Below are 12,447 nucleotides of genomic sequence, written 5' to 3'. Positions count from 1 at the left end.
GAATCTCCCATTCTCATCACTCATACTGCTTTTGGAAAAATGGCAATGATCCTAACAGGTGAAGGTCCTGAAGCTCTCGGAGACGCCGACCGACCGGCTGGGGCTACTTTACCTGTTCTTAACCCTACCCAACCAAGTCTCCCTCTCCCTGGGAGTCAAGCTTGTGTGCCCACAGTGGAAGGTAGGGGTACCCCACCGACCGACGGACCGACAGACGGCTGTTTTAAAATCAGAACCTGTCCCCTTTCAATGAGGGCATGGGACAGGGGCAACCTATATTTTCCTGCTCAAATCGTCCCCAGTTCACCTGATAGGGACTCAGAGGTTTATCTCAGTCTGTCTGTCTGTCTGCATGTCTGTCTTTAAGCCAACATATGTTGGTTGTTGGTTTTTGTGGGGTTTTATTAGAAGGGTCGTGTGTATGTAGACTTCAATGAGCCAGAGACTGAACCAACAGGAAAGAATGTGATGGTTTTTATTTTTTAAAATATACTTTATTTATTTATTTATTTATTTATTTATTTTACAGAGAGGAAGGGAGAGGGATAGAGAGTTGGAAACATCGATGAGAGAGAAACATCCATCAGCTGCCTCCTGCACACTCCCTACTGAGGATGTGCCCGCAACCAAGGTACATGCCGTTGACTGGAATTGAACCTGGGACCCTTGAGTCCGCAGGCTGATGCTCTATCCCAGTGATGGCGAACCTATGACACAACTCATTTTTTTTTCGTTGATTTTTTCTCTGTTAAATGCATTTAAATATATAAAATGAATATCAGAAATATAAGTCTTTGTTTTACCATGGTTGCAAATATCAAAAAAATTTCTATATGTGACAGGGCACGAGAGTTAAGTTAGGGTTTTTCAAAATGCTGGCACACCGATCTCAAAAGGTTCGCCATCGCTGCTCTATCCACTGAGCCAAACCAGTTAGGGCAAGAATGATGATTTTTAAAAAGGGAACATCCTGAGAGGAATCTCATCTGGAGACCGACTAAAGGTATGTCTGTTTGCCAACAGTCCTTTCTCCATGATGAACTTCCACAACAGAGCCCGAGCGACCCGATTCATGGGGGACCCTCCCTGCTCAGAATGGCCCCAAGCAGCCCCAGAGGCTGGCAGAGATGCCTCTCACTCTCGGCTTGGGTCCCTACTCATGTGTCTCCGTAGATGGGGAACCAGGCCGCGGTACCTTGAGAGTCCCCTTTTTGGGGGTACATACTCACCAACACTTAGGAGAAATTAGACTCAGGGGTCCCTCCATCCAAGAAAAAAAAATGCCAATCTTTTTGGCAACCTAGCCCGCACCACCACCACCACCCCACCCCACCCCACCCCCGCCACTAGAAAGCAGATGAGGGAGAGGTTTGGCCAGTTCCTGGCACCACTGAGTTGAATGCTACCCACCTTGCCTGCAGCTAGACCTATTTTGGAATATTAGGGGCCCGCCCCCATCTTTCCAGGCCCCTGTGGGCATGACCAGCTTCCTGGTTATCCTTATCTTTTTTTTTGGCTGGGGGGCGGGGGGGAGGATGTAAAGTGCTTTATTGCTGAGGATCCCAAGAGCTTCAAGGCCGCTGTCTAGGGGCTACAGTGAAATCCCCTACCCTGCAGAGGTTTTTGTGAGCAAGGACAGCTGGGACTTGAGCATTTCAGCCCCATGGAAGGCATGGCAGTGTGGTTGGGGTGAGGGGAGGGAGGTAGGAAGAGACACAAGGTGTGCTGGGGGGAGCAGACTGTGCTTGTCTCCCCAACTCTGAGCTCAATGCATTAACCGACAGTCACCATGGGAGCCTGGAATGGGCCATGGTGGGAGTATTTACACCACAGAAATTGCCCAGATGCTACATTCAAGGACTCTCCCTGCCCGGAGAACTGGTTTACCAGGGCACTAGGAGCATGCCACACCTCCTGAGCTGGTTCTGAGTCCACCGCAAGCCTGGCTGCTGTGACAAGCTGCCACTCCCCCATGTGGGGCAGTGCCATCTCCCACGACCTGGACAGAACACAGGTGGGCTGGACAAAGGGGACCTGACCTGGGGATCCGGTCCCTGCCTGGAGCCTAACCTGGCTTGGCCGCTTCAGCCTGTCTGTCCACTGAGAGCTTCAGCCCTGGACTGAAGTGGTGTCCGCTGAAAGGCAGCTCAGAGCGGAGGATAAAACCCTTTTGCTCAGTGGTTCCCGGCAGGCAAGAGGGCCTCAGAGGTAATAAGGGCTTGGTCACCCAGGGCTGACCAAGGGCAGCTGTGGGGTCTGAGATGAAAGGACTGGCCTCGGGAGCGGGGGTCTGAGTGATTCACTGCAGGTCCTGGGAACCAGGCTGTGTGGAGAGTGGAGAGCCGGGCGCACACCTGTGTGCAGAACCAGGGCAGGAGAGCCCAGCTCCCAGATGGGGCAGGGAAATGACCGGCCAGGGTGGGACAGCACCTCTTAGCAGGCAGGAGGGTAGCCCCCACAGACACAGATTTCCGCTGGGCCCACACGGACCTTGGGGCTCAAATACACTCACAGGAAGCAACTCAGCTTTCCCCCTGCCTGCGTGATTCCCCTCTCCCCAGGCCTTCCCCGCCCCAGGCCCAGAGTCTCAGAAGCCCCTGACCTGAGGGCTGAGAGGAAGGGAGCTGGAGTGGGGGATGGGGAGTAGGGGGTGGAGGATGGGGAGTAGGGGGTGGGGTATGGAGCAAGCGGGAGGGGAGGAGGTCAGGGCGATTCATTCCAATGGATCTCACTCCAGGGCTTCATTCAAAAGCAGAAAGGTCTCCAGTGACCTCAGGGCTTCGGACCTCGCCTCCGGCTTCTCCAAGTCCCCCCACCCTCAGGCCCACAGCTCACCAACTTGGGGGAGGGAGGCTGTTTGAGAAACCGGTCTGGCCTGTCCTGGTGGAAAAGAGTGCCCTCTAACTGCCAACCCAGGAACAAGCCCTCACCCATTTGGGAATCCTGGGAGGGGATGTGGGGAGCGAGAGGGAGGGGTTTGAGGGGCGTGAGTCCAAGGTCCAAGGCGAAGGTCAACAGTAGATCTCGGTGTCTTAGATCCCCTAGGAGGAGAGACATAGGTGGGAGTGGAGCGATGAGGGTCGCGGGAGGCCTGGTGAGGGATGATTTGACTCAATAACTCTGGGTCACCAGACCGGCCAGCACACTCTGCTCCAGTTGCCGGTTTTGATCATCCATCCATCCACCCCTACCCCCCACCACACACATGGCTCCAAGTGTGGCACTCACGACAGACACCCTTTTATCATACATCTTTAACTTCCCTGTGGATGGATGGATGGATGGATGGATGGATGGATGAGTGGGTGGATGGATGTGTTCTCCCTCCCACCCTCTCTCCCTTCCTCCCTCCGCCCATATGTCCGCTCACCCTCTTTCCACGGGAAATCCTCAGTCTCATGTCACACACTCACTGGTGATTACAATCGCTGCCTCCTTCCTCCCTGTGAAAAAAGAGGAAGGAAAATGGACACACCTGAAAGAGCCCCACAGGCAGCAACTGTGAACCAAGTGCACACACATGTGTGCGTGTGTGGCATTTGTCAACAACGTAAGAAATGTTCCAACCTGTGCAGAATTTCTGTGAGTGTCTTTCAGCCAAACTGTCCAGAAATGTCATTCGTACGCCGGGAAGCACAATCTCAATGGCGGGAGATGATGTTCCAAAGAATGGGAATGTCGATCCCCTTATTTTATACACTCCAACCCAAGGAGGAGACCGTACAAGGGTTACATGAAATCCACTGGTGACATTTTAGAAAGACTGGAGAAAACAAAACGGGGAACACACACACACACACACACACACACACACACACACACACACGAGTCCTTTCATTGGGCCAACCAACCCTGACTCTAAAGTCATAATCCTGACCCCGGGAGTTGTATTAAAAATCAAGCTAAAGGAGTGTGATTGTAAACTGTAGGCTTATCAAAGGTTCAAAGGAGGTCTGTGTTTACCACCATTGAAAGAAAACAAACCAAGAAAGAGATCAAGGGTGGGTCAAAACACCCTCTCTGGGACTGGGAGGGAGAGAGTTCCTGCGTCTGTCCAAGAGGGTCATCTGCAGTGTGAAAAGCCAGGGTTCAGCAACAGGGGATATTTTCTTCCTCTCAGGGATCATGAAAAGCATCCATGACAGTAAGGGGGTGGGTATGGGGTGGGTGCTGTCATTGAAAAGGCTAGGTGAGCAGGGAGAGCTATGCCATTTACAGGCATACCCTATCCACTTTTCCTTTCACAGAATTTACACAATGACTTAATGTTTAGTTTTGAATGGCATTACTTCTTGAGTCTCCTCCTCATTGTTTCCAAGTCTTTGGTTGATACTCAGGTGTAGGACGAATGTATGTATGTATGTATGTATGTATACTGTGTGTAAGCCCCGGGATGGACAGAATCTGGGGGGGGGGGTTGGCGAGTGGAATAGACTGGAATGGAGAGGAGGAGAGGGGGAGCAAGAGGAAGGGAGAGAGTTGGAGGGAGGCAGGAGGGAAGCTGGGGAAGAGAGGATGCCAAAGGACCTCGTTAGTTAATGACACCGGGCATGGCTCTTATTCTGAGTATTTTGTTTGTTCTCCTCGAATGACACCTATGCAGAAAACAACCTGTGTGAAGTTCAGCTAAGGTCACACACAAGAATAAGGACTACCCATTGACTGCAAGGCTCTGTAGTAGGTTGCCCGATGCTTGCTCTTGGCAGAGACTCAAATCTGAGGCAAGGGGAACAGCAGGGAAGCTGGAGTAGAAGAGGGAGAGGTGTGTCCCCTCCGTCTTGGAACCAAGTTTAGGGGTGGAAGGGCCAAAAAAATAGAATAAAATAAAAAGAAAAAAGAAAGGAAGGAAGGAGGAGCGAGAGAGAGAGAGAGAGAGAGAGAAGAGAAGAGAAAGAGAGAGAGAAAGAAAGAAAGACAGAAAGAAGAAAGAAGAAAGAAGAAAGAAGAAAGAAAGAAAGAAAGAAAGAAAGAAAGAAAGAAAGAAGAAAGAAAGAAAGAAAGAATGAAAGAGAGAGAAGAAAGAAAGAAAGAAAGAAAGAAAGAAAGAAAGAAAGAAGAAAAGAGAAGAAAGAAAGAAAGAAAGAAAGAAAGAAAGAAAGAAAGAAAGAAAGAAAGAAAGAAAGAAAGAAAGAAAGAAAAGAAAGAGAGAAAGGAAAGAAAGAAAGGAAGAAAGAAAGAAAGAAGAAAGAAAGAAAGAAAGAAAGAAAGAAAGAAAGAAAGAAAGAAAGAAAGAAGAATGAAAATGAGAGAGAAAGAAAGAAAAAGAGAGAGAAAGAGGAAGGTCCTCGGTTCAGTCCTGACTATGACTTTCTGGGACATGGCAGGGCACGGCATGGCACTGCACGGCACACCCAGTCGGTCGCCACCAGTGGTGTGGTCTGTGGTTTCCAGCCAGAAATCCCTTTGTGGTCCACTTCAGTCCACCTAATACCTTTCCTGGCTGGGGAGAGTTCCTTTGGATCACAAGGACAAACCCAAAGGAAGACAAAGTTCAGAATGCCTAATTCACGCCTGCCCATTTCTACACGACAAAGCCGTCCATAGTGTCCAAGTGACTTGACCTGCATTTTTCATGTCTGCGAAAGAAGTTTCCATTTGAGGTACAGGTACTGCTTTGTGTTATTTATCATGGATGTGCCTCCATTCAAAGTGCTAGTATGGCGATCCACTGCCTTCCATTCATGCCCCTCTGTCTGCCTACTGCGCAAGTGCTGTCCCTGATTTGGCTCCGCCCTGTGACGACAACGGACCAACCCGGCCCTCTGGCCGACCTCGCTTTGAGGCTTATAAAAGCGGTCACCAGGAAGGTGGCACATGACAAGGACAGGTTGCATCGTCCTCACGTCATCATCAGGGTGGTGAGAACGCAAGGTCGGGTACTGCCGGGGGCGGGGGGGGGGGGGGGTTGAAAGCTTCATATTCTCATTTTCTCTCTCTCTCTCTCTCTCTCTCTCTCTCTCTCTCTCTCTCTCTTGTCTCTTGTTTCCACCTAGCAGTCAAGAAGGACAGACACTGCCACGATGCGGATGAAAGACTGTCAGTTAGACTTTGAAATTTCCTCCGCTAGTGAATGCGGGGCGATTTAGAAATTTCCTTTCAGTGAACACGCCCCCACTGTGCCGCTGCCGCCGCCAATGCCGCCAATGCCAACAATGCCAACAATGCCGCCTGGAAACATCCCTAAAGTGTTGAAGCGTTGATAGGATTAGAAACAGGACGGGTAAGCATTGCAACGTGTTTTCTGGGGTTTTGTTTGAGAGACTCATAAATGTATAACGCTGTGATAAGCCGGGCTGTACATATAAATGAATGAATGAATGAATGAATGAATGAATGAATGAATAAATAAATAAATAAATAAATAAATAAATAAGAGTAAATGTGGATTCATGATAAGAATGTATCATTGTATGCGGGCTGTACGTGAAAGAAAGAAAGAAAGAAAGGAAAGAAAGAAAGAAAGGAAGAAAGAAAAGAAAGAAAAGCCCTAACCTGTTTGGCTCAGTGAATAGGGTGTCAGCCTGTGGACTGAAAGGTCCCAGGTTCGATTCCGGTCAAGGGCGTGTACCTTGATTGCAGGCACATCCCCAGTGGGAGGTGTGCAGAAGACAGCTTGCAGGAGGCAGATGATCAATGTTTCTCTCTCATTGATGTTTCTAACTCTCTATCTCTCTCCCTTCCTCTCTGTAAAAAATCAATAAAATATATTTTTTTAAAAAGAAAGAAAAAAAGTGAGTATTATGTCAACATTGCTTTGCTCTTCGGCCCTGCCCCCGCTCCCGGTCAAGCAGATCAAATAAAGAAAAATAAATAAAACAAAAAGTATCCTGTCGCCGAAACCGGTTTGGTTCAGTGGATAGAGTGTCGGCCTGCGGACTGAAGGGTCCTGGGTTCGATTCCGGTCAAGGGCATGTACCTTGGTTGCAGGCAAATCCCCAGTGGGAGATGTGCAGGAGGCGGCTGATCAATGTTTCGCTCTCATCAATGTTTAAAACTCTCTGTCTCTCTCCCTTCCTCTGTGTGAAAAATCAATTAAATATATATTTTTAAAAGTATCCTGTCAACATTTCAATCAACCCAAATCACTCTGATCCACAATTTAAGACTGAAGTCCAGGTCGGGCAATCTGGTAGACCCCGGCTCTCTGTGCATGATGGGGTCCTTGCTTGAGACCAAGTCAGTCTCGGGCCATCTGGTCGAACCGCTCTCTCTCTGTGGATGGGGAGGTCCCCGCCGCCAGAGACGGGCTGTAAAATAAAATAATATAAAATAAAATAAAATAAAATAAAATAAAATAAAATAAAATAAAATAAAATAAATAATAAAATATAAACCAAAATAATATTAATAATAATAATAAACCAATAAAAAAAAAACAACCAAATAAACAAACAGAAAAACCCCAAAGGAAAACCTCCTTAGAAATGACATTGATCCAGCCTTTCAAGGGGCGGAGGCTTCTGCAGGCCCATGTGGCCTGGCGCGGACTTGGTCTCTGAGCCAGGCCTAACCATCCATCCTGAGAGGGAGTGGGGTAAGGCTGGGAGGGGGGTGGGGGGCGGGTGGTTGGAAGTCAACCAGCTGGCCCAGCCCAGGCGGGGCCAGAGAGCCAGCCCTGCCCTCTGCTGGTCGAGAAGCGCCAATGCAACCCCCCTCCTGCAGCCTCCTCTAGGGAGGACAGAGCCAGGTGACTGGACTTCACCAGGTCTGGCTGGACAAGAGGTGGGAAGGACAAGCAGGGGACGCTGTCTGGGACAAGGCAGGGGCTGAAGGGTGCTCATGGATGCTAAAGGACCATTCAGATCAAGAAGTGTCCATGCGTGACTGCGGATTTACACACACAGACGCGCACGCACGCTCGGGCACACACACACACACTAACACACACACACACACACACACACACACACACACACCAACAACAACAACACAAAGGTATTAATCCACCTTTGTGTAGTAAAAAGTATACTTGTACAATGTTTTGGACTTGCATTTTGTTCTATCCAAACGGGGAAGTTAAAATGCCGGATCCGGGGCGCAGGGAGAGGATAAAAGAGAGGGATTGACCTTTGCCTTTTCAAAGTGGCGGCTGCCAGCCTAACTGGTTTGGCTCAGTGGACAGAGCATCGGCCTGCGGACTAAAGGGTCCCAGGTTGGATTCCGGTCAAGGGCATATACCTTGGTTGTGGACACATCCCCAGTAGGAGGTGTGCGGGAGGCAGCTGATTGAGGTTGCTCTATCTTTGAGGTTTCTAAATCTCTATCCCTCTCCCTTCCACTCTGTTAAAAAATCAATGAAACGTATTTAAAAAACAAAATGGCGGCTTCCAAGTGACTGGAGCTCAAAGAGGGGGAAGTATGCCATGGTCACCCACATCAGGGGACAGTGCATGAACTCTAAGGTAGAGATCCACCTCATGCGCCGCATCCACCTGCCAGATGGCAAGATCTTCCGCAACTTCAAAGAGCTCTCCCGTGTTGTCCAGGAGATTGACAAGGAGGTGGTCCGGGAGCAGCAAGAGAAGCAAGAACGTGGAACTGAGGAAAGACAGGGCCGCGGCTGGCAGAGGTCGGGTTGACTGGGGCTGGGGCCTGGGCCAAAGAGCTAAAAATACAAAGCCGTACACATTTTATTCACATCCACCTCAGCCTCTGCCTCCCATGACCTCCAAGGGCCGCTACGTTGGGTGTGTTTGCATCTGCGGTCCCCCCCTCCCGCCTCCCCCCCTGCCCCCTCCCCCTTCCCGTACACCGCGCCCCCTCCCTTCGAATGCGAATGGGACCGATGTTTGCCAGGGTTCATTGTCCAGAGATAGAATCAATTGCAATGAATGAAGAGAAATGAGCACAGAAATGAGAAGAAAAATAAATGAATGAATGAATAAATAAATAAATAAATAAATAAATAAATAAATAAATAACCTAAAGTAAAATAAGACCCCCCAGCACTCGTTTCACGGTCCTGGGTCGGAGGAGCCAGGCCAAGAGGCGCTGGTCAAGCGCCCCAGGCATCTCAGCCACGTTAAGGAGAGCCTTTCCTTGAGATGCGACACCTGCCCCGCCCTACAGTTGGCGTCGCCCAAACAGCGGTGACGCCTCATTCCTGGGAGCAGCTGATTGGTGGGTCTCTCTCTCTGGGTCCTCCCACCACGCGCTGGCGCTATAAAAGAAAGCAGGGTTCCTCTTGGCAGAGCTTTCCCAGCCCTAGGCTTGTGGTCGTGGTGGTCGTCCTCGTTCTCCAAGGGAGCTTTCGGGGCAGAGATCTCGCCGAGACCCGGTCCCGGGACATAGGCGCTGCCGCTGGAGCACCTGGCAAGAACCTGGCTAGGCTGCTGATCAACTGACCGCACTGTCTCCGTGTCATTTCTTCTTCACGGACTTTGTCCACACGTTTGGGAACCCCTGCACCTGCTGGGCTTCGGCCCCCACAACACGCGCCGCTGCGAAGATGTCTCCTACACCGCCACGCTTCAGTGTAGCCGAAGCGCAGACACGGTTTACCAAGTCTACCAGAGAAGCCCTGAACAACAAAAATATCAAGCCATTGTTGAATACCTTCAGCCAGTTACCTGGAACTGAAGACGAAAAGAAATGTACCCTTGACCAAGCTTTCAGAGGTGTCCTGCAAGAAGAAATGATCAATCACTCGTCGTGTGAAAATGTTTTAGCTATTATTTCTCTTGCTATTGGGGGAGTCACTGAAGGGATTTGCACCGCGGCGACACCTGCTGTCTTGTTGGCAGACGCTTTGGAATGTCTGCCTTTGGATCAGTGTGACACAATATTCTCGTTTGTGGAAAAAAATGTTGCTACTTGGAAGTCTGCTGGGAAAACTTATTTACTACGTACGTGCAATGACCTCTTAAGAAGATTATCCAAAGCCCCGCACACACTTTTCCGTGCACGGATTCAACTCTTTTTGGCCAGGCTTTTCCCTTTCCCTGAGAGATCCGGTCTTAACTTGCAGGGTCAGTTTAATCTGGAAAATGTCACTGTGTTCAATACCAATGAGCAGGAAAGCACCTTGGGTCAGAAGCACGCTGAAGACGAAGGAGAAGGAATGGACGTAGACCAAGATGACATGGGTGATGATGAAGCTCCAACAACTTGCTCCATTCCAATGGATCACAGCCTGCACCGCAAATTCTGGTCCCTTCAGGATTACTTCAGGAACCCTGTGCAATGTTATGAGAAGATGGCATGGAAAACTTTCCGCAGGTACTCAGAAGAAGTCCTGGCTGTTTTCAAGAATTACAAATTAGATGATACTCAGGCCTCGAGAAAAAAGATGGGAGAATTAAGGGCAGGAGGAGAGCATGTATATGCTGCAAAATTTTTAACAAGTGAAAAGTTGCTGCTGGGTTTACAGCTGAGTGACAGTAACTTTCGCCGACAGATTCTCCTGCAGTATCTCATTTTATTCCAATATCTCAAGGGACAGGTGAAATCCAAAAGTTCAAACCATGTTTTAACTGATGAGCAGTCACTCTGGATTGAAGGCACCACAAAATCAGTTTATCAACTGCTCTCTGAAAACCCACCCGATGGAGAGAGATTTTCAAAGATGGTAGAGCATATATTATCCACGGAAGAAAACTGGAACAAGTGGAAAAACGAAGGCTGCCCAAGTTTTGTGAAGGAAAGAACATCAGGTACTAAGCCTACGAGAGCAGTACGAAAGAGAACCGCACCAGAGGACTTCCTGGACTTCCTGTGGAAAGGGCCCAGCACAAAGATTCTGAAGAGAAACGAGGCGATAACAAGCCTTTGGGATCTCTGCCCGGATAATATGGAAGCTTGTAAATCAGCCCCCAGAGGCTATATGCCAACTTTGGAGGAATTCTTTGCAGAAGCCATTGAACAGGCAGACCCGGAAAGCATGATTGAAAACGAATATAAGGTGGTGAACCATCCAAATTATGGTTGGAGAGCCCTGAGACTGTTAGCACGGAGAAGCCCTCACTTCCTCCAGCCAAACAAACAACAGTTCAAAAGTTTGCCAGAATATCTTGACCACATGGTAAGAAAGCTAGCAAAGGAATCACCACCTCCTTCTGAAGACAGAAAAACGGGTGAGGGTGAAGATGACGAAGATCATGATGATGTACCGAAGGGAAATGAAGGCCCTGATGCTCGCCGAGACAAACCTGTGACAGGGGGAAAATAGAGATGTTTGCCAACAGATTGGGTGAACAATGGAACATTCTGGCTCCTTCCACATCATCCCATATATAAAAGCAGAAGAAAAAACAAACAAACAAAAAAATTGACAAAAACAAAAAAAGAGTACCAAAACCAAAAACCCTCCTAAAAAAAAGAAATCCCCCCAAAAAAACAAAATAATAATAATAATAATAAACCAATAAAAAAACCAAACAAACAAACAAACAGAAAAACCCCACAGGAAAACCTCCTTAGAAATGACATTGATCCAGCCTTTCAAGGGGCGGAGGCTTCTGCAGGCCCATGTGGCCTGGCGCGGACTTGGTCTCTGAGCCAGGCCTAACCATCCATCCTGAGAGGGAGTGGGGTAAGGCTGGGAGGGGGGTGGGGGGCGGGTGGTTGGAAGTCAACCAGCTGGCCCAGCCCAGGCGGGGCCAGAGAGCCAGCCCTGCCCTCTGCTGGTCGAGAAGCGCCAATGCAACCCCCCTCCTGCAGCCTCCTCTAGGGAGGGCAGAGCCAGGTGACTGGACTTCCCCAATTCCTGCTGGACAAGAGCGGGGGAAGGACAAGCAGGGGACGCTGTCTGGGACAAGGCAGGGGCTGAAGGGTGCTCATGGATGCTGAAGGACCATTCAGATCAAGAAGTGTCCATGCGTGACTGCGGATTTACACACACAGATGCGCACGCGCGCTCGGGCACACACACACACACACACACACACACACACACACACACTGAGTCCTCTCATGGGGCGAACCAATCGTGACTCTAAAGTCATGATCCTGACCCCGGGAGTTGTATTAAAAATCAAGCTAAAGCAGTGTGATTGTAAACTGTAGGCTTATCAAAGGTTAAAAGGAGAAAGAAAACAAACCAAGAAAGAGATCAAGGGTGGGTCAAAACACCCTCTCTGGGACTGGGAGGGAGAGAGTTCCTGCATCTGTCCAAGAGGGTCATCTGCAGTGTGAAAAGCCAGGGTTCAGCAACAGGGGATATTTTCTTCCTCTCAGGGATCATGAAAAGCATCCATGACAGTAAGGAGGTGGGTATGGGGTGGGTGCTGTCATTGAAAAGGCAAGGAGAGCAGGGAGAGCTCGATTCCGGTCAAGGGCTCATGCCTGCCCAGGTCACGGGCTCCAGCCCCACTAGGGGGCATGCAGGAGCTGGCCAATCCATAATTCTCTCTCATGGATGATGTTTCTATCTCTCTTCCTCCCTCTCCCTTCCTCTCTGAAATCAACAAAAATACATCTTTAAAAAAAAGAAGTGTGTGTCTATCATTT

At 49.3% G+C, this 12,447-nt stretch overlaps 1 pseudogene; it reads left to right on the top strand.

Moving 5' to 3' along the window:
- The first annotated feature begins 9,448 nt into the window (after positions 1 to 9,448).
- Positions 9,449 to 11,235, top strand: LOC138993446 (THO complex subunit 1 pseudogene; annotated as a pseudogene).
- The last annotated feature ends 1,212 nt before the right edge of the window (positions 11,236 to 12,447 follow it).

Source organism: Myotis yumanensis, unplaced genomic scaffold (genome assembly GCF_028538775.1).
Source record: "Myotis yumanensis isolate MYYU_CA2020_CCGP unplaced genomic scaffold, mMyoYum1.0.hap1 SCAF_15, whole genome shotgun sequence".
Lineage (NCBI taxonomy): Eukaryota > Metazoa > Chordata > Mammalia > Chiroptera > Vespertilionidae > Myotis > Myotis yumanensis.
The sequence above is the reverse complement of the archived record's forward strand: the minus strand, read 5'-3'. Positions and strand labels throughout refer to the sequence as shown.